Source organism: Crocuta crocuta, unplaced genomic scaffold (assembly GCF_008692635.1).
Source record: "Crocuta crocuta isolate KB4526 unplaced genomic scaffold, BGI_CrCroc_1.0 scaffold219, whole genome shotgun sequence".
Classification (NCBI taxonomy): Eukaryota; Metazoa; Chordata; class Mammalia; order Carnivora; family Hyaenidae; genus Crocuta; species Crocuta crocuta.
In genome coordinates this window covers 8,553,140-8,575,819 of record NW_027551572.1, presented here as the reverse complement: position 1 = coordinate 8,575,819, position 22,680 = coordinate 8,553,140, and the positions used below count along the sequence as shown (strand labels likewise).

The window sequence follows — 22,680 nt, the reverse complement described above, 5'->3', positions numbered from 1 at the left end:
TAAGGTGTAAGTTGAGCATCTGCGCTATGTGGAAGGTTATCAGGAGGAAATCTTGGGGCTTGTGGTGAGGGGGAGATTTTTTTTCCAACTCTTTTTTTCTTTTTAACTCTTCAGGTTTTTTTTTTCCATTGTGTCAGTTTTCATTAACTCTTCAGTTGCTTCTCCAACTTAAGTATCAATCAGAAACTTACATTTCTTTTCAAAAAATTTTGAGAAATTTAATCATGAAGTGGTAGCCTGTTGAAAAGCCAGAGTTCCTTCTCTCCTAAAATGGCTTAACTGTAGTATCCACACGTGCCATGAGCCCAGCTTTTATTAGTTACTTTTTCAAAATTTATTTTGGAACTGTATTTGAATGGTTTCTTCTCCCAAGTAGTAAATATAATATGTTTGCTTCAACAGATATTGGACCAATGGCTGAATGCAACACTTTGTATGATAATTTTATACTTATTAATAATGTGATTTTAAATTCTCCAAAGCCATGCTTTAAAAAATGTCTCATAACTGTTAATAATATAAACTGCCAAATAAAATACATTAATTTGCATTTCAGAAACTGTGCTGTGAGTTAGAACTGCAAACCTAACCAGAACCTCATTACTTTAGAATCTAGTCTTCTAAGCCCCAAACCTGTCTCACATGTAAGAGTGATCTATGATGGCAAGGATGTGCAAAATCCATTTCTTGGTTTTGTGGAACTTCACCAAGCCAAACAACCTATATGTGTCTGTGTGTGTATATGTGTTTTTTCTTCCCCTGGAAGTTTGGAATGATTGTAATGCTTGGCATATACTACCATATTAATTTATTCTTAAAGAATTTCTTTTACATTTAAATTCCACTTTTTAAAGATTTCTTTGGGAATCACCAGATTGCATATGCATTGAAAAGCCTGTGAAATTTGAAGTTGAAATGTAATCAGGGCCCTGCCAAAAAACTACCAGAACTATTGGACTTCTTTTGGTACCACCATAAAATGACAGGAGTCTTTGTCCCTGGGAATGGCAAAAGGGGCCCAGGCAGTCTGGTCTGCTAATTGTCTTATTCTCCCACGAAGCAGCTCTTCTAAATGTTTTTACTTTGCTTAAAAAATATTTATATAGCATATTTTTCGTATCCTTATAATCTCAATGTAGAAATCAGGAAAGCCATACTTAAATTTAATTATTACAAAAGTGACAATATCAGAGGAGGGGGTAGCATGAAGCAATCTACAGAAAACTATTCTTTGATTTTATACTTTCCCACCTTTTAAAGCCTGTCTTTTTTTGGGTGCCTGGGTGGCTCAGTTGGATAGGCATCTGACTTCGGTTCAGGTCATGATCTCACAGTTCATGGGTTCAAGCCCCACGTTGGGCTCTGTGCTGACAGCTCAGAGCCTGGAGCTTGCTTCTGATTCTGTGTCTCCCTTCCTCTCTCTGTCTCTCTCTGTCTCTCTGTCTCTCTGTCTCTCTCTCTCTCTCTCTCTCTCTGTCTCTCTGCCCCTCTCCTGCTCGTACTCCATCTCTCAAAAATAAATAAACATTAAAAAACAATTTAAAGCCTGTATTTTTCTTTTCCTTCCTTATTCTTCCCCAAATTATGCTCCTTCTGTTCATTTCCTTCCTAACCCTGCCTTTATCCATATCCATCCCTCTCTCCCCTAGTCATATTTGTGTGCTGACACTTCCATTGTGGCTTATTCAAGGTTAGGGTCAGTTTTTCCAGGGGAGAACAGGCACTCAGAGAACTGCCAGATGTGCCCAGGGTCACCTGTTTGTATGAAGAAACCAATTTAGTCATTTATGAGAAAGACTATAGTTGCCCTACAGAACTTCTAATAGTGAGTTTGTCATCTCTAAGTATCCTTCTTTTTTTCCCCCCTAAGTATCCTTCTTAAGACTCAAGTAGAGTTAGGGGGTGCCTGGGTGGCTCAGTCGGTTAAGCGTCCAACTTCGGCTCAGGTCATGATCTCACAGTTCATGGGTTCGAGCCCCACATCAGACTCTGTGCTGACAGCTAGCTCAGAGCCTGGAGCCTGCTTCAGATTCTGTGTCTCCCTCCCTCCCCTGCTCATGCTGTATCTCTCTCTGTCTGTCAGAAATAAATAAAAACATTAAGAAGAAAATTTAAAACAAAACAAAAAGAAAGAGTCAAGTAGAGTTAAAATCCTACATAGTCAGTGTGTAAGTATATATTACTTTGTGTGGTTTTGAGCAAGTGCTAAATCTCCCTGGATCTCAATTTGCCGTGATCTCTAAAATGAGGACTATGGATTCCATTATACTGGTGGTTATGAATATTCATGAAATTTTGTAAAGTGGCCTTCCCTGTATGTGATGCGTTATTGACTTTCAGATCAGCACGATCACCAACCAGATGCCCATTCATGGGTGTGAGTACTGTTTCCCCAGCCTTTGCTGGGAACGGGATGTTTAGGTTTCTCTTCAGGATCCATCTTTTCATTACTCAAAGTGCACTCCTCATTCACAGGATAACATCAAACTGCTCCAAATCACTTCATCCAATAGTGGAGTTTCTCTTTTAGTACTACTATGATGCTTCTGATTGTGTGTAATCAGGAAGCATGTCTTTGCTCAGTATTGTGCTAAGGATTTTTAAGGCTAAAATATGTGAGTTTTCTCTGGTATTTGCATTTTAGTATTGACCAGTATGTTAAGTCTACTTTCCCTGAATGTAAGACACGTCTTCTGCTTCTCTGCCTGTCAGTGAACTTTTATTGAAGGTGCATCCCATGTTGAGTTCATTAGCATCTCTCAAATTTCCCTGGATTTCTAACTATTCTCTTAACTTCAGCTAGGCAAACCCTCTCCTTCCTTTGCCTCAACATCTTCACACTTCACTTTCTAGGTAGTCTTCTATGAGCTCTCTATATAAATAGATTCGTGTTTTTACTCAAGAGTTATCTTGGAACATAAATAATTAAAGAGCATTGCAGAAATATCATCCCCATTTCTTTTTCAGCTTCGATGAACACTAACTCCTCTCCTATGAAAATTAATTGCATTTAATTCAACATTTATTGCATGCATCCTGTTTGTGAGGAAACAGGCTGGACTCTGGAAGGGATAAAAGATGTACCAGATAGAAGCCCTGTTAATGTGTTCATTGTTTCTACCTTAATTAGTTAGCAGTTAGCAAAAGGCAGCCTGCCTATATCATCTGAATAGTATTGCAGTTCAATAAGTATTAAGTTGGACTTACTCTGGTGCGAGTTTGCTTTTCTAATAGCCCAGCAGGTCACAGAAAACACTTTTGTAGACAAGAACTGATTTTTCAGAATCATGGCTCAGAAATTAATAGGACACTCTGGCATCCCACTCCAGTTTCAAGGCTTTAATCCCCCAGTATTGTTTCACTTCTCAGTCAGGCACCTTGGATTTTATATAAACGGTTGTTGACTAACTAAATGAACAAATTAGTATATTTTATGAATTCAGCCAAATCTGAGGAAGAAAAGTATAGTAATTCAAGTTGATTTGGTACTTTATATTCTTTTTCCTTTAAGAACTCAGAATCTTTAGGATGTGCCTTTGAGGTAGGGACAGCCATTCCTTATTCCATAGGTAAAGCATCTGAGGTACAGAAAAATCGTCTTTGTGATAGGCAGTATCACAAAAATGTACCTTTTTAGGGTTATGTGCAGAGAAGCCACGATGGTAGAGAAGTGGCATCTCCCCAGACTCATATTGGGCATGTGTTGGGACAGTGTACACCCCACAAGAGAATCTCATGATGATTAAAGGAAACTCAAATGGGGCCTAGGACATTTTTTTGCATGAATCTCATCTGTTCCTCCATCTTATCACCCACAGAAAGGATTAGTAATTAAAAGCCATTAGGAAAACCAGATGGAAAGATGGAAACGGAAGTAAACATCAATTCCTCAGCTCTAAAAACCAGGCCAACAGAAGACCAAATTGTAATTTACCAAGCCAGCTGCAGTTTTGGAAGATCTCTGTATATGAGCCAATTAAACAAATAAAATAACTCTTACATTACTGGCTTGAGGGTTGGGAAAGGAAGCTGTTAGAAATTCTTTCACAATTGCTATTTCAGAGTCTTCAGCATTTTGGTGAGGAGATAATCATTGGTGGCCTCTCCATTTAACTTTGTGAAACAGGAACCAGTTCTGGTGGCTTTAGGAGTAGTAGCATTTTGGGGTACAAAGGGAGTTGAGACTATCAAGCAATAATCTGGCTTTCCCATGTTGCCCACAAACCAATTCTGTGGGCAATTCTAAAACAAAACTTTACAGTTTCAAGAAATCCTTTAAAAAAAATTTTTTAATGTTTATTTATTTTTGAGAGAGAGAGAGAAGGAGGGAGATAAGGAGGTACAGAGAGAGAGCGGGGGAGACACAGAATCCAAAGCAGGTTCCAGGCCCTGAGCTGTCAGCACTGAGCCTGATGTGGGGCTGGAACCCACTAATTCATGACCTGAGCCAAAGTCGGACACTCAACCAACTGAGTCTCCCAGGCGCCCCTAGTTTCAATAAATCCTTACATTAGATCTCATCCTAAATGATTTGAATCTGTGATTTTCATCTTTGGCCTTTTATTGCATCCTATTTCCCTTTATACTTGGAGTACTTTCTTTTTCCCTAATATTTAGACCTCTCAGAGGCTGGTATATCATGACTGAGCCTTTCCTTACCCAAATTGTGAGACCTTAATTGTTTTAAATGGCCTCATAAGTTTGTCTTTAACTCTTCTTGGGTCTCCTTTGAGTTACTACACCTGGTCAAAAATGCTTAGACCTGGGCATTATATTGCAAAAATAAATTCTTTCAGTAAGAAATTCTAGACATCTATACTGGCAACTGACCATGCCCTTGTTTATGTCACTCCTTTTGAGTGTGCTGTTACCTTATTTCATTGTTTTGTTCAGTAACTTGAATGAATCCACTCTATTATCCTCTATTTCCTCAGGTTCTAAAAACATCCAGTGAAAATTCACTAGATGCTGTAGGTTTGTTAATGAACTAAGTTTTACAACTTAAACATTATTCTTGGTAGGGTTTTTTTTCTGTTTTAGGAAGCTTTATAATTTTTTTTAAATTTTTCACATTTTAATACCAGTATAGTGATCATACAGTGTTATGTTAGTTTCAGGTGTACAATATAGTGATTCAGTAATTCTGTACATCACTCAGTGCTCATCACGATAGGTGTACTCTTAATCCCCATCACCTGTTTCACCCATCCTGCCCACCCCAACCCATACCCTCCCCTCCCCTCCGGTAAACATCTGTTTGTTCTGTACAGTTAAAAGATAGTTTCTCTATAGGTTTTTGGTTTGTCTTTTTTTTTTCTTTGTTTGGCTTTTAAATTCCACGTATTAGTGAAATCATTTGCTATTTGTCTTCTCTCTCTGACTGATTTATTTCACTTGCATAATGCCCTCTAGCTCCATCCACGTCATTGTAATTAGCAAGATTTCATTCTTTTTTTCTGGCTGAATAATATTCCTGTGTGTGTCCACACACCACATTCTTTTTATCCATTCATCTATCAATGGACACTTGAGCTGCTTCTCTAATTTTTCTATTGTAAATAATGCAGTGAACATAGGGGTGCATATATCTTTTCAAATTAGTGGTTCTGTGTTCTTTGGGTAAATATCCAGTAGTGTGATTACTGGCTCATAGAGTGATTCTATTTTTAACTTTTTGAGGAGCCTCCACACTTTTTCACAGTGGCTGCCAGTGTTCATTCCCACCAACAGTGCATGAGGGTTATCTTTGATAATTTCTAAATTACTCCAGTTTGTACTTACCAGCATTGCTTGATTAAAAAAGACCCCACCTTTAGTATAAAATTCTTCTTCAAAAGCAGAAGCTTTTATATGAACTACAGATTATGTAGCACCATCTAAAAGATCCACACCTTTCTTTCACCCACTCAGCAGAAGGAGATCCCTGTCATGGCTGTAGTTTGCTCAATAACTTGAGAATGACTTTGGGTTGCTGTTCAAGTTCATAGTGAGAAAAAACTGTATAGTTCCCCTCTCCCTTGAGAAGGTTCTGTTTTTCCTTGTAATGGGGAAACTGCACATGAGCAAGCCCATATCTCTTTATAGGCTCATCTTCCAAGAATTTTTTATAAGTCAACTTTATTAAAGTATAATTTATATACAGTAAAATCCACACAGTTATGTGTGTAGTTTGGTGAGCTTTGGTAAATACAAAGACCTGTGTAAGCACCACTGCAATGAAGTATAGAACATCTCACTATTCCAGGACATACCCCTGGTGTCTCTCTGTACAAAATTGTACCCCCATCCCCAGTTCTAGTTCAACCACTGATTTGGTCTCTGTCAGGACAAGAACTTTTTTAAGTGGTGATGTGACAGGTGGCATTCTTTTTAATGTTTTAGTTTTCCACACGCATAGCACTTTTCATTTTCTTTCCATTTATTACCTTTTTAAAAAAAAGTTTAGTTATTGGAGGGGCGCCTGGGTGGCTCAGTCAGTTAAGCGTCCGACTTCAGCTCATGTCATGATCTCACAGTTCATGGATTCGAGCCCTGCGTTGGGCTCTGTGCTGACAGCCAGCTCACAGCCTGGAGCCTATTTCAGATTCTGTACCTCCTTCTCTCTCTGACTCTCCCCTGCTCACGCTGTCTCTCTCTCTCCTCTCTCTCTCTCTCTCTCTCTCAGAAATAAGTAAAACATTTAACAAAATTTTTAAAGTTTACTTATTGGAGAGAGAGATAGAATCCCAAGCAGGCTTTGCCATATCGGTGTGGAGCCCAAGGTGGGGCTCGATCCCATGAACCATGAGCTCATGACCTGAGCCAAAATCAGGAGTTGGATGCTTAAGCGACTAAGCCACCCAGGCACCCTTAAATACCTGCCTTTCTTATCTTGATTTTAGATGTAAAATTTCTCAAGTCATTTCATTTTAGAGAAATATGGACAACAAAAGAATTATTGATGTGTTTTGATTGCAAGGCACTGTAACTTGTTGATGGCTTCAATCCTATCATTATGGGCTTTTCCATTTTTAATCTATGATATGGACTTCAAAAATGTGGGAACACAATGAGAGAGGATTCTTAGGGAGGAAGATCTTCTCTGCTCTGCTGGCATCTTGGACCTGAGCCAGAAGCACTCAGCCAGCTCTCTCCTTTCCTCACTGCCGTCTCTTGGCCATTCCTCTCTGGAATAGGTCCCATGGCAGATGCTAGTCTCAGTCCCAGTTGATGGCAAGTACAGTGTCCCTGAGTCTCTGACTGGGAACTGTACCACCTGGTACCAAGTATCACAATGAGAAAAACTACCCTTTCTGCTTCCTCTTTGCAGTTTGCTCAGATGGGAAAAGGCATCCTCTGGCAGTGGTTTGGTTTCAGAATTCCCTACGGAATACCACTGACGCTTTTCTTCCAGCTTTGTTGAGCCCACTAGAGCAGGTAGAGGTCTCGTCCTATGATCCATGAAAGCTTGCAGGTACAACCCACTCAAGAATCCTGAAGACTGGAGTTCAGCTCTTCTCGTTCCCAGGTGAAGAGTGATCATCTCTTGTCGGACAAGCTCCCATGTGAGAACTGTGGGTTGTGTAACATTCCTGGAGAAACGAGGTTAGCTTTCTCCTGTCTCCATCAGACAAAACTGTTGGAATATGAGTGAATGAGGGGAGTGTTAATCGATGCAGAGCCTTGACTGTACTCTAATTTCTTAATAATTCGCATAAGAATTTTAGTAATCTGCGTCAATGCAGTTTGACTAACTAGAGCAGGCTCTCCAGTGATCTAGAACTGTTCTCTAAGCAGGCAGGTCTCAGGAGCTCTAAAACCTCATGACCCTCTTTGAGAATTCTGCATGGTTTGTTGGCCGCTTTTTTGAGGTCTGCTGCTGCTTAAGCCTGCGAGGACTGGGTATAGTGGTGGAGAGAGAAGAGCACAAGAGTGTGAGGAGAAGTAGAGAAGAGAAGAATTGTAGAAATGTTTTGTGCACTGACTAGTTTACCATGTTATACCTGTGTATGTATGTGCGGTATTTATGAACAAATCCAATCATGTGACCTGAAACTGTTCTTAAATTTTAAAAAGGAATCATGTGTTGATATATATAATAAATGAATTTAAGAGAGTTTTTCTCCCCTGCTCTTAAGGAAATACATATTTTTTATAAAAATCTGAAAAATAGGATTATTCATAGCCTCACCATCCACAGTGTATGTCAACATTTTGATAGATTTCCTTCAAGCCTTCCTATGCAGATTATTTTAAATTTTTCTATTTTTATTGTATGATCAATCCTTGTTCATTTCCTACAAAAAGAAAAAAGTATTTAAAAACTAGTATTGAAATCACACCAAACCCCATTATTGATGGATAACATAACCAACAATCTCTCTCATATTCTGTGTGTGTGTGTGTGTGTATGTGTCTGTCTGTCTGTCTGTCTGTGTGTGAGAGAGTGAAAAGGAGAGAGAAGAGAATGAAAACAGGTTTCTTCTATATAAACTACTTTGTAATTTACTTTACTGTTAGGTTATGAAAAATCTTTCTATATGAATAAATATATTTCTGCTGTATTATTTTAAATGTCTACAAAACATTCCTTTTTTAAAATATTTATTTTTTAGAGAGAGAGGTAGAGAGCAAGTGGGGGAGGGGCATAGAAGGAGGGAGACAGAATCCCAAGCAGGCTCCACGCTGCCAGTGCAGAGTCCAGTGTGGGACTTAAACTCACGAACCGCAAGATCATGACCTGAACCGAAATCAAGAGTCTGATGCTTAACTGACTGACCCACCCCGATGCCCCTATGTAACATTCCATTGTGTTTATATACAGCAGTTATTTACCCAATCCCTTAATACATTTTTATTCGCTCATTTTATGAATATTTATTGCATACTGCTCATTTGGGCTACTGTGTCCAATACTAATCAAGACAACTTTGGGTCTTTTCATGAAGCCAATTTTTTGTCTTATACACCAAGAATGTTAAAAAGAAACGTGAAGGTTATCCTCATGATTTAAATAGTGATATGTTGGTTCAGAGAGGAAAATTCTTTCTGCCAGGAAGTTTTGTTAAGTGATTGGTAACCGGTGGTTTTTTTTCCTGCATGCTATGTTTTTATAATAACAAACCTTCTTTAATTGCTTTTTTAAAAGATTAAATAAAAATGGTTCATTTGCTTATTCAGATTAACATAATTTAGATTATACTAGTCATTTTAATAGGCTTTCTAAATTTAGAATTTTGTTTATTCTCATAAATGGCTTTCCCGCTTCAAATAAGACATTTTTTTCCAGCATATTTAATGCTCTAAAAATCAGTATTTCTTCAAGAATAATGGTATCAAACCAAAAAATTAAATTTATAAGTTAAGTAATTTGGGGGTAACTTAAAAAAGCATACACAGGGGCACCTGAGTGGCTCAGTTGATTAAGTGCCTGACCTCAGCTTAGGTCATGATCTTGTAGTTCACGAATTCAAGCCCCGCATCAGGCTGTGTGCTGACAGCTCAGAGGCTGGAGCCTGCTTTGGATTCAGCCCACTCTCTGTCTCTCCACAGTTTACTCTCTCTGTCTGTCTCTCTCAAAAATAAATAAACAGGGGCACCTGGGTGGCTCAGTCGGTTAAGCGTCCGACTTTGATTCAGGTCATGATCTTGCAGTTCGTGGGTTCAAGCCCTGCATCAGGCTCTGTGCTGACAGCTAGCCCAGAATCTGGAGCCTGTTTCAGATTCTGTGTCTCCTCTCTCTGAACCTCCCCTGCTCACGCTGTGTGTCTCTCTCTCTCTCTCTCACTCTCTCTCAGAAATAAGTAAAACATTAAAAAAATTAAAATAAAAAATAAACATTAAAAATTTTAAAAAGCATACACAGTTGGAACAGTCTTTATCTTTAAAATGGAAGACTTTCATGGGAGAGAAGCGTTATTTCTGCACTTGTTGAATATAGAGTTGCACTTTAGCTTCATATGTAATCATAGCCACCCTGTCTACTCTTTAGAGTTACCTGGTTCTAAATTAATGAAGCATTTTGAGGGGAAAGGATTTCCATAACTTATATCTGCAGTGTGCATGGGAGGATGGGGAGGTGGGATTTGCTAAAACTATTATTTAAGTCAGAAAGAACAGGGGCGCCTGGGTGGCTTAGTCGGTTAAGTGTCCGACTTTCGCTTAGGTCATGATCTCGCGGTTTGTGGGTTCGAGCCCCGCGTCGGGCCCTGTGCTGACTGCCAGCTCAGAGCCTGGAGCCTGTTTCAGTCTGTGACTCCCTCTCTCTGACCCTCCCCTGCTCAGGCTGTCTCTCTCTCTCTCCTAGAAATAAATAAAACATTAAAAAAAAAAATTTAAAAAAAAAGAAAACTATTTTGATATCTTGTGGACATAACATTCTAATTACCACTTATTTCAATATGAATAGTGAATTCCCTTCATCTCCTTATAGATAAAGCCCCCCAAAATGCCTTTGCCTAATTAGTGAATGTGACAAATACTTTTATTTGGAAACCATGTTTATTGTTACTGAGGAGGGGGTAATTTTTTCATATACATTTTTAAATTCATAGTGATACTGGATTATAAACAAGTGTTTGTAATATTTCACTTTTGGGTTCATACAGGAAGTATTCTAAACTTTTAAGCTACATTTATTTTTTTTCTAAGACAGAACTTCAATCATAATGGACCTTTAGCATTTGACCTGGTGTTAAGACTCAGAAGAGCATTTCTGTAGCCATGTATGCTAGTGTTTGATCATAGCTTTGGAGCAGTCCACAACATCTGCTTCAGATGTTCTCCTTATGCTATTTCTTTCTTTCATTTCTCATTTTTTGAGATTGTTTTCCAGAAAGATTTGCTTTTGCTCCTCAAACAAAACCTTTTCAAAGGGAGCTTTATCATGTTATCTCCTATTTATCCAGACCTTTTGACACACTCAAAACAAGTTTTTTAGTGTACGCCCCCTTGGGACAGGGTATCTCTTCATCTTATGACTTTAATGATGTCACTTTAAGCACATCATTAACCTCTTGAAGACCGAGTTGAAGAACTCTGCTTCACCTTCAGAGATGACAGGTCCCTTCTAGCAGTCATGATTCGCAAGCCGTAAGTTCTCTTTTTAACCCTCAACAGATCGTTCACACTTAAGATTCTGTACTTCTGAGAACTTACTATGTTAAGAAGACAGGCTGAAAACACACACATTTAAATATAGGTTTGACTCTGATACTAATGAGGATTGCAAGTCGTTGAGCCCGTGACATAATTTCCTTCGGCCTCAGGAAATTGAAGGTCTTTTGTAGCTCCCCAACCAACATGTCTAAGGGCTATAAAACTAAAAATAATAATAAAAATAACTAACATTTATTGAGCCTTTGTACATCATGAAGTGTGCTGAGTGCTTCATCAGATTATCTGCTTTAATCTTTACAGCAATCCTTTTGAAGGTAGGTATTATAATAACATGGATATCTTTGGGGATGTTAGGTTTATGGAGAGTTACCAGTGGATTCTGGGGGTGTGTTTTAATAGAGCATGCTTTATTTTTAAGAATGAAATCACAAAGGACAATCAGATCCTTCCACCAAATGTCCTTTGGTGTTGTCATAGCCATGGAAGCTAGACTGTGATCGTATTTAAACTAAGTAGATCACTGTACTTTGAGTGATTGGATTACTCAAAAAGGAAGAAATTAGGGGCACCCGGGTGGCTCAGGTCATGATCTTATGGTTCATGACTTCAAGTCCCACATCAGGCTCTGAGCTTGTGCTGATGGCTCAGAGCCTGGAGCCTGCTTCATATTCTGTGTCTCCCTCACTCTCTGCCCCTCTCCTGCTCACGCTCTGTCTTTCTCTCTCAAAAATAAATGAAAAATTTAAAAAAATCTTTTTTTAAAAAAGGAAGAAATTAAAACATCTTGGAACCTGCCAAAGGTAGTTGAGCTTGGTTTAGACAGGACCTTCACCACTGAGGCATGTTATGCTAGAACTGTAGTGCTTAGGTTCAGGTTTTGTTTTGTTTATTCGTTTGGTTGGTTGGTTGGTTGGTTGGTTTGTTGGTTTTAAAGAAACTCTTATCAATGTTAAAAGACTAAAAAGCTTCCAGTTTACAGAATAAGAAACCTGTAACTACTGAGTTTTTAAATATAAAAAAAGTGAAACAAAATATTATTCTTTATATTGTAGCTTATTTCTCTGACGGCTGCTTGTATCAAATGCTACCCTCCTTTCTTTATCCTTACCACCAAAATGTACAAATCCAAATAGTCTTGTTCCTTTCATAGAAACGACAACAAAAACAAGTAATAAAGGATTTTATACTTTTGTGGTAGTGTAAATTATACATAAATGTGCAAAGCTGTCAACAATTCAACATGTGAATTTTAAATCACAGTACACTTAATAGAATGAGATCGGTATAAGGTTCTTTAAAGTTTTTATTATCGGACCATATTAAATGACTAACATAGCTTATTTGTATATTAATGTACTTGCAACTAAGATTTATGGAAAGCATGTTGTATTTATTATATTTAAGAAAAGTCTCTACACTTTTACATTTTCAACAGTTGACTAAGACTCACCTTGACATCTTCAGGTTTTCATCATTTCAGTGTTCAAAGTGCTTATTAGCATTTCCTTGTCAAAGTTGAAGCTTACTTAGCTCTTTGAAACTCACAAAAGACCTTTGAGTTGACAGTCACCTCCTAAATAAATAAGACAGTAAAGGCAGTTGGAAGTGTTTTTCAAATCAGTACTCTAGAGACCGTATATAAAACTTATTATAGAGAGTTTATTATAATTTGGAAGCAAAAAAAGAAAAACAAACAAAACCAAAGCCCTCTCATCTTTTTAACACCGTTTGACAATTTGTCATTTTCTGTCTTATCTCTCAGAAGCACAGAAATAAGTAACAATGAATAAGGATTAGCATTTGTAACTATAACAGAAAAAAATGATATTATTGCTAGTGATAATGCTTTTGAGAAATAAAGTAATGAAGAAGGTGAAAAAAACCTTTAATATAAAATAAAGTTTGGGGGAGTTCTAAAATATGCAGTCATAAATAGTTTTTTAAAAGTTTTTATTTATTTGGGAGAGAGAACAAGTGGGGGAGGGGGCAGGGAGCAAGAAGGGAACAGAGGATCCAAAGCAGGCTCTGTGCTAACAGCAGAGAGCCTGATGTGGGGCTCAAACCCACAAACTGTGAGATCATGACCTGACCCAAAGTTGGACGCTTACCTGACTGAGCCACCCAGGTGCCCCAATGTCACAAATAGTTAAATTAAAGTTTGATTAAAAAGTCAAATTAGCCATGGGGATTTACTCCAAAAACCAAGAGCATGCTTTACACACTGCACGTTAGCCAATTTGACAATAAATTATATTAAAAATAAGTCAAATTTTAAAAAATAAAAATAAATAAAAAATAAGTCAAATTAGATCAGAGTTCTCATCAATGAAACTTTATATACATAGAGACGGCTACAGAAATTTTGATTCAGTAGATTCACTGTGGGGCCCAGACACCTATTAATATATTTGCGTTTCTGTATGAGAGCAAGCAAGAAAGAGAGAGAAACTGTGCGTGCATGGAGTGTATGCGTGATCCGTTTGCACAGTAAAGATTACAGCTAATGGATTAGATTAGTGGTTCTCAAACATTTTGGACTGAGGAACTCTACACTTTGAACATTGTCGAAGCCCTAAAGAGTCCTTATTTATGTGGATCATAGCTATTTGCTCTATTGGAAATTAAAACAGATTTTTCAAAAGTGCCGCTAATTCATTTTAAAAAACAAACCCAATACATATTAATGTAATAGCATTGCTATTAAGATAATCATATTTTATTTAACAAACTTAGTTAGAAGAGAGGCATTTTTTTGCATTTCTGTTAATCTCCTTAATGTCTTAATATTGGAGTGCCCGGGTGACTCAGTCAGTTAAGCGTCTGTTTTCGGCTCAGGTCATGATCTCCCAGTTTATGAGTTCCAGCCCCGGGTCCAGCTCTGTGATGACAGTTCAGAACCTGGAGCCTGCTTTGGATTCTGTGTCTCCCCCTCTCTCTGCCCCTCTCCCACTTGTAGTCTGTCTGTCTCTCTCAAATACAAATGAACACTAAAACAATTTTTTTTTTAATGTCTTAGTATTTAGGAGACAGCCGGATTCCCATACATGTTTCTGTGTTCAATCTGTGGTGGTCTGCTATTTTAGTTGAAACATATGAAGAGAATCTGACCTCATACAAATAATATGCATTTGGAAAAGAAAGGAGTATTTAAATAGCCTTTTCAGATATTTGTGGATATTTGTCTTTGATATCTCACCAAAACTAGATAAATGGTAACTTGTGTTTTTTATTGAAGCATAGTTAGCATACAACAATATTCATTTCAAGTGTACAACATAGTGATTCAACATTTATGTACATTACAAAATGATCACCATGAGAAGCCTAGCCACCATCTGTCACTATTCAAATTTAATGCTATATTATTGACTATATTCCCTATGTTTACTTTGACTTACTTAGTTTAGAACTGGAAGTTTGTACCAATTAATTCTCTTCGCCTGTTTTGTCCATCTCTCCCACCCACACCCTCCTGCCCTGTGACAACCACCAGTTTGTTCTTTGTATTTGTGAATCTGTTTCTGTTTTGTTTTGTTTGTTCATTTATTTTGTTTTTTTTAGATTCCAGGTATAACTGAAATCATATGGTATTTGTCTTTCTCTGTACTACTTATTTCACTTAGCATAATAGCCTCTAGGCCCATGCATGTTGTTGCAAATAGCAGGATTTCATCCTTTTTTATGGCTGAGTAATATTCCATTCCATTGTGTGTGTGTGTGTGTGTGTATTTAAGTGCCTCTGTGTGTGTACACATCTGAATAAGTGGTATGTGTATATACACACATATGTACATATATACAGGTATAGATATATCCATTATAGTACATACGTGTGTGTGTGTGTGTGTGTGTACCCAGATAAGTAGTAGTTTCTTTTTTTTTTTATGCTATATACACTTTTATTGATAAGTAGTAGTTTTTTTTTCTTAAGGCTTTTGTTTTTATTTTTATATTTTTAAAATGTTTTATTTATTTCTAGGAGACAGAGAGAGAGACCACATGAGCAGGGGAGGGTCAGAGAGAGAGGGAGTAACAGACTGAAACAGGCTCCAGGCTCTGAGCTGGCAGTCAGCACAGAGCCCGATGTGGGACTCGAACCCACGAACCGCGAGATCATGACCTAAGCGAAAGTCAGACGCTTAACCAACTAAGCCACCCAGGCGTCCCTGATAAGTAGTAGTTTCTTAAAGGTTAACTTGCAGTGGTATTATCTGAAACCTTCACAGTAAGCATTTCTGATTCTTTTACACTAAAATCCATTGATCTGTTTTGAACTCTAAATGGATCTTTCTACTGTACATAATTCTATAGTATCATGCATTGGTCATTTGGAAAATACTGGTTCACTGAGTTATATAGGTCTTCTAAACATTGAAACATTTCTTTATACAATATAAAAGAAATCCACATTTGTCAATATCATCATTGACCTCATCAGAAAAGTCATTTAAGTGGTGGGAAGCTGGTAGTACGTTCAGGATGGCAGATAGAAAATTTCCAAAATTCTTATTTTCACTTGACAGTTTGAATCTTATCATTGACAGTCAGTTGTTTTCCTTGAGGTGACTGGTTCATTTTGTTCATTTTTGAGAAAATGCCAAGTCTGCATAACTAATATTTGTGTTAATCATTCTTCCAAGTGAAAAATGGTATTCTGTGGAAAAAGCAGCTAGCTCAGACTCTTCCTCAAGAAAACCATCCCTTAAAGGAACCCACATATCTTTTACATCCTTTTGTGTGAAGCGGACTCTTCCTCTTTTGGAGAGCTTTTTAAAGTGTGGAGGTGTAACACTCTAAATGTAATCTACAGCAGAAACAACAGAAGAGACAGAGTTGGGGGGAGGAAAAGCCTAAATACGTGACCCGCAATAACTAACTTAACATGCTATTGTTCATTAAAACCAGTACCATTGGTATAAAATACTGCATTAAATGCTATACTTAGTATCTCAGAGAGTCGGTTCTTTTAAAGATGGAAACAAGGAAACATTATTCCACTGATGACATGGTTTGATATTTCTAACAGTGAAAAATGTAACAAAAGCATCCAAAGGCAAAAAATCTACAGCTGATCCTGCAGGAGGAGATATTTTTAGGCAAGTTATTTTTTAACATCATACTTATTTTAATGTCTTCCTTATTAAGACATGCATTTGAAAATAGTTTCGTTGTACAGCTTTAGAGCAAGTTGTGGGTTTGAGTTCTTGGGAAGAAAATAATCAAACTTTAAACTAGGTTTACTAATGGTAGATACTGTCCACATTCCCCCTTTTCTTCCTAACATCATTACCAAAGGGTTTTATTAAGCCATACGTTTTCACCGCACTTTGCTGTGTCCCTCCAGTACTAGTGGTTTTGGTACTGCGTATAATTTAGACCACAGCCCGCAGCCATCTTTAGAGTTGAGAACTGCAGGCCAGTTTATGTCCCGAGCATCCTTGTTTCATCTGGCACCTGTTCTCACACAACCTGTGTTTTTCATGCAGTCTCCTCCTCTAGTCAGCTATGTTGCTAAGATACCTGTGTTGTCACAAATTTCCTAACATGTTTTCAGTTCACATTTGCATACATTTTGGCTCTCAGATGAGGAGACAGTATTTAAATTGCCCTTCTTGGCACCCCTGGCCAATGGTCCCTTTTTAAAAACATATGATAGAAGATATTTTAAGGAATGATCATTAGAAGAAAATAGCCTTTTATTTTTTGGATCGAATATATTCTGACAGTATCATAAGGGCAGGAGGCTAGAATCCTTCAGATGGGCATTCATTTAGGAGTCTGAAGAATTCAGTGAGGCTTCCAAATGTGCCATGAACTTTGTGCGCTGATTCAACATTTCTTTCTTTCTTTATGGTTAGTCTTTCAACGTTTAGCAACATGAAGAAGTCACCTGTGTTCCAAGCACTGTTAGATATCACTGTTAGGTGATACCTCACTGTTTTGTGAGGGCCAATGATGGTAGTAGTTATTGGTACTAATCACCCAACACCTAGTCTTGGGGAGCTCTCTGCATGCTAGGTGCTGAGAATGCATGCTTTACGCTTATTCCATGCATTCTGCTACATCATCTCATCTCTTCTTCCCAATCATGCTAAGGTACTGTCATCATTCCCATTTTACACTGAAGAAACTGAAACCTCCCCTGAGAGCCCATAATGATAGTAAGTAGAGCTGAGATCTTTTACAGATAGTCTTTACTCAGGAGCCAAGCTTTTAACTATTTAACTATAAGATAACACTGAATTTCAGTCAAAATTTGTTTTGCTTAACTCTTTATTTTTTTATGTTTATTTTTTTAATATTTATTTTGAGAGGGGGGTCTAGCAGGAGAGCAGGGAACAGAGAGAGAGGGAGAGACAGAGAATCCCAAGCAGGCTCCACATTGTCAGCAAGTAGCCTGATGTGGGGCTCGAACTCACAAACTGTGAGTTCATGACCTGAGCCGAAACCAAGAGTTGGATGCTTAACTGACTGAGCCACCCAGGCACCCCTGTTTAACTCTTTTAGGCAGATTAAGGAGGAAGGTTTATATGCATCAACTCCCTGCCTGTTATTAACAATCAGAAGACTGTATGAGGTGGCCAGCAGACTGCCTCATGGTTTGGTTGTTAGAGGCTGTTGAGGGTACCTCCAGGTTGGGAGAAGAAAGAGATCTGGGATGGAGAGACATGTAGAAGTCCCCTGAGAGATTCTCTCTTGAGAGGAGGAAGCTTGGAAGGAGGATGTGGACATAGATTTCATGAGTAAAGTCAACTTTTGTTAGAAAATGTGGTTATCAGGATTAAAACAGGATGGAATAAATCCATTACCCATCCAGTACTTACCCCAATTATAATTGATTCATTAAATATATATTTATTTGTTTAATAGCAGGTCCTTGTGAAAATAGCTAGGGCTCTATTCTCTGGTACTCACCAGTTTCACTAATGCCTAGAACATAGTAGATATTCAACAAAATATTTATTTATGTTTATTTATATATTTTTAAGTAGGCTTCATGCCCAGAATGGAGCCCAACACAGGGCTTGAACTCACGCCCCTGAGATGAAGACGTGAGCTGAGATCAAGATCCGATGCTTAACTGACTGAGCCACTCAGGTGCCCCTCAATAAAATATTTTTTGAATGAGAACTATTTAGGAGAACTGTGTATTGTACGTATATACTTTGACCATTTCTGTATTTTCTTTTAATGAGTTAGTGGGCTGTATGAAGTATTTATGCTTTCCTGGGGCGTGTATCCAAAACTCCCAAATTCTTAGCGTTTTATACTATATTCTTTTAAAGATAAAATGCATCTAATTATGTAATTCCTGCATTAGCCAGTTTGTGGAATCTCTGTTATAAATACAAGACTTAGTTAATTGTTTACCCATGAGACTGGATTGGAATGGCTTTCCACCTTGTAAATTATGTATGTCTATTTGGTGAATTTTAATGGAAAGTTTAATTACCTCTTTCTAAAGACAGCTTAATTAGTTGCTCAGGAGACTGACTACTCTCTCAATCCATTGGTTTGGAGGGCACTTTTGTTGATTTGTTTTTATTTAATGAACACAAAAAGCCAATACAAAAATAAAAGTAAAACACACACAAAAAGGCAAACTCCTCCATAACTCATTGCAGGCTTGGTAGACATTTGACAAAGGTTCTGCATACACCTAATTAAAAGTAACATAGCACTTTACTCACTGTCATCAAAGTAATGAAGAGAGCTTTTAAATTGCCAGAAATTAATCACCAAGGCTGACCTTACTTCTCTATAAACCATTTGTCAGGCTTAGAACTGAACTGGGCGTGGTCATTTTCACCCGTCCGTGTTTCTGCTTGCTGTTGGTTCTGGGTCTTTGTAACCCTGGGCTTTCCTAAGGTGACAGTGTCATCACATGTTTGGTGGTCCTCTGCCCGGTCTCAGGGAAGCAAAGTGGGGCAGAGAGAAGGGGAGTGTGAGGTCAGGAGTCCTGGGGCTCCATCATGGCTCCTTTGCTTACCGATTACCTGCAAATACTTTAACATCACAGAAATTTCTTTCTACAAAACAGGACTGTCAGGTTGCCATGCAGTCTTGTGTGTGTGTGTGTGTGTGTGTGTGTGTGTGTGTGTGTGTGTGTGGCAAAACCCTTTGTAGAATCTAAAGCTCTGCGTAAGTGCTGCTGAGCTGGGGGCAGAGTAAGAGCCCAAACTGGATTTTTTTTTAAACCAAATTATGCAGAAGAATACAGTAACAAAAGTTCTTGTAAAGTAAGACTAGAATAGAATTGTTTAGCCAGTTGCCTCACAGATTACTTTGTGCTATGTCACTTGGCCATAGAGCCAGGCCTGCTGCCGGAAGGGCTCTCCCTCAGTCACCCAGGCCTGCTCTCCTTGAACAAGAGTGTGTTCTTCCTGCTACAAGGCAGGAATATGCTAAGCATCTTCCTAGAACATCCCTTTTACCCAGTAGTAATTGATTGAAAACATTTTTTTAAACATTTTTTTAAAATGTTTTATTTATTTCTAGGAGAGAGAGAGAGAGACAGCGTGAGCAGGGGAGGGTCAGAGAGAGAGAGGGAGTCACAGACTGAAACAGGCTCCAGGCTCTGAGCTGGCAGTCAGCACAGAGGCCGACGCGGGGCTCGAACCCACGAACCGTGAGATCATGACCTAAGCGAAAGTTGGACACTTAACCGACTAAGCCACCCAGGCGCCCCGATTGAAAACATTTTTATAGTAAACATTTTTGTGTGGGTGCATCATGAGGGAGCTTAGAGAGCCGCCACCGGGTTCCTGCACATCCCTGGGTACTGTTGGTTGCTCTTGGGGACATTTTGGTGGAAAGGGTAGTAAAGCTGTAGCCTAAGCTAGCTGGAGAGGCTTAAATAACATTTGACCTTATTAACTGAAGATCTTCACTTAAATGATCCCCCATTATCCTATCCTTTGTAGAGGAGGAAAGTGGCAGGGTGGATCCCTCCCAGAACATTAAATGTCACTGAAAGATAGATGTTGAGTTCTCCTTTTTAATCTCTTCTTCCTGCTCACAGGAAGTTGATTGTAGTCTGACTTTCTGTGTCTTATTGACTAATGTACTGATCATTTTGGGCCTGTTCCAGATGCTTCAAATTACTCTTAAGATGTTGAACTGTGTGTGTGTGTGTGTGTGTGCGTGCGTGTGTGTGTGTGTGCACGCGCGCATGTGTGTATGCTATTAATATATTATTCATATACAGTATGTAATATATGTTATATGATTATATATAATTCATATATATATATATGAGTCTATCTTTTATAAGTTAGGAGTTATAGTTCTCTCTTAATTTCATTAGGATCTTTTGAACTAATAGGAATTTCAGAAAATAAAATACTATGGACATGATATAAAAAGTTGATTTTAGAAAGTGCCCAGATGCAGGCAATTTTTACTTTTTAACAGCATTATCTTGATGTAAAACATGCCACATGACAGTTTTCATTATAAGAAAACACAAGTTAGTGTCTAACAGTGGGGTTATAAATTATGCTCATGCTTCTACTTCTTTTCAAGGTAATTGGTTTAAAAGTTAAATTTTTTGCCTTCAGGCCACTATTGTCATTTTCAAATAATAGAAACAGGTTTTTAAAATAGGTATGCCTGAACTTCAGAAATATACTTCATACCATGAGTCAACATTTATCTTTGTTGAGGCTTAAAAATACATTTTGCTTTTTTTTTTAGAGAGACCATAGAAGTTGGGAAGAGGGAGAGGGAGGGAGGGAGGGAGAGAGAGAGAGAGAGAGAGAGCGAGAGAAAGAAAGGAAGAAAGAAAGAAAGAAAGAAAGAAAGAAAGAAAGAAAGAAAGAAAGAAAGAAAGAAAGAAGGAAAGAAAGAAGGAAGGAAAGAAAGAAGGAAAGAAAGAGGGAGAGAGAATGAATCTTAAGCAAGCTCCATGCTCAGCACCGAGCCAAATGTGGGGCTTGGTTTCACAACACTGGGATCATAACCTGAGCCAATATAAAGAGAGTCTGGTGCTCAATGGACTGAGCCATCCAGGTGCCCCGAGGCTTAAAAATGATATTACAATAAATTACAATTAGAATATTTTAATCAAACTACACGTATAGGAAATAAGCTTTTATAACTTAAGTTTAAATAAGTTGGTAACAGGTCCTTTTTAAAATAAGCAGAACACACAGATATCATCTCAGCCTAATCATAGAAGTCACTGGAGGAATGAGAAAGCTAAAAATATCATGCCTGGCTTTTATTATGATACACTGGCTTGCCTCTGTTAATTTGGTGATTGCAGAATGTTCACTGGACTGTAATAGCTTGAAATAACCTCACGTGGCAGTTTAAAATCTGAAAATACTCCTAATAATATCAGTGTGAGTTGGCATTTTAGTTGAGTTTTCCAAATATATATTCTAGCTAAAAGCTTTCTGAAAAAGTGAAATGTCCATGATTCCAGAGTTTTGCAGTAGATCTAAAATCCCTAATTGTTCATAAAGTGATAGAGTTCCTCTAATTTCATCTCCTTCGTTACAGAACAATAATAGTGTTTCTTTAAGTCTTGGAAGTAATAGATACCAAAAATATGGGTAAAACAAAAATCAAAATGTCAGTGATACATTTCCTGTTAGCCCCTCAGGTTTATTGAGGGGGAACATTTTGAGAATTTCCAATGGGGGCCAATTTCAGCCTTTGATTAGGGAGAACCAAGAAAGACTGTTGTGATGATCATTACCATCCAACCAATCATTGCCAGTGGCTGAATATTGGAGAGTGTCAGACTAGGATGCTTCATTGTGTAATTTTATGTATATTACATGTATATGTTACTTTATAGTTCCATAATTCAGGATAGGAAACATCTTCCCATTTATTTTATCTTCCCAAAGCACCTATTATGTAAATTGTTATCAGTATATTGATGCTGTAATCTAGTATCCTTTAAAAACCTATAAATGAAAAAGTAAGACTGTGTCTTAGGAACCGACTTTAAAATCACCATTTATAGCTGAACAAAAATATGCAAAACCATCAGAGACCCCTGGCTCAGTCGGTTGAGCATCTGACTCTTGATTTCGCCTCAGGTCATTATCCCAGGGTTGTGGGATTGAGCGCTGCACCTGGCTCAGCACTGAGTATAGAGCCTGCTTAAGATTCTCTCTGTCCCTCCCTCTGCTTACTAGCTGACTCACTCTTTTTCTCTCTCGGAGAGAGAGACAGAGACAGAGACAGACAGACACTTGGAAAAAGACTCAAAGAGGTGGAAGTTGCTTAGGTCTATCTAAGCACTGATTTGAAATGAGGGGCCCCCCACTAACCAGACATTTAGTGTTCTTATCAATTAGCAGGGCCATCTTTTTTTTTTTTAATACCAAAAAATATGTTTATTGTAGTAACATTGTTTTTTTTTTTTTACAAATAGTTTATTGTCAAATTAGTTTCCACATAACACTCAGTGCTCATCCCCACAAGTGTCCTCCTCCATGCCCCTCCCCCCTCCCCCCCACATCCATCAGTCCTCAGTTTTTGTCAGTATTCAAGAGTCTCTCATGGTTTGCTTCTCTCCCTTTCCCCCACCATTTCCCCCCTTCTTCTCCCCCTTGTTCCTCCGTC

At 38.1% G+C, this 22,680-nt stretch overlaps 1 protein-coding gene across 2 annotated transcripts in view; it reads left to right on the top strand.

The window, feature by feature from the left end:
* Window positions 1-22,680, top strand: part of CHN1 (chimerin 1) — a 154,109-nt gene that overhangs the window by 68,274 nt on the left and 63,155 nt on the right. The gene's annotated exons all lie outside the window — the stretch shown is intronic.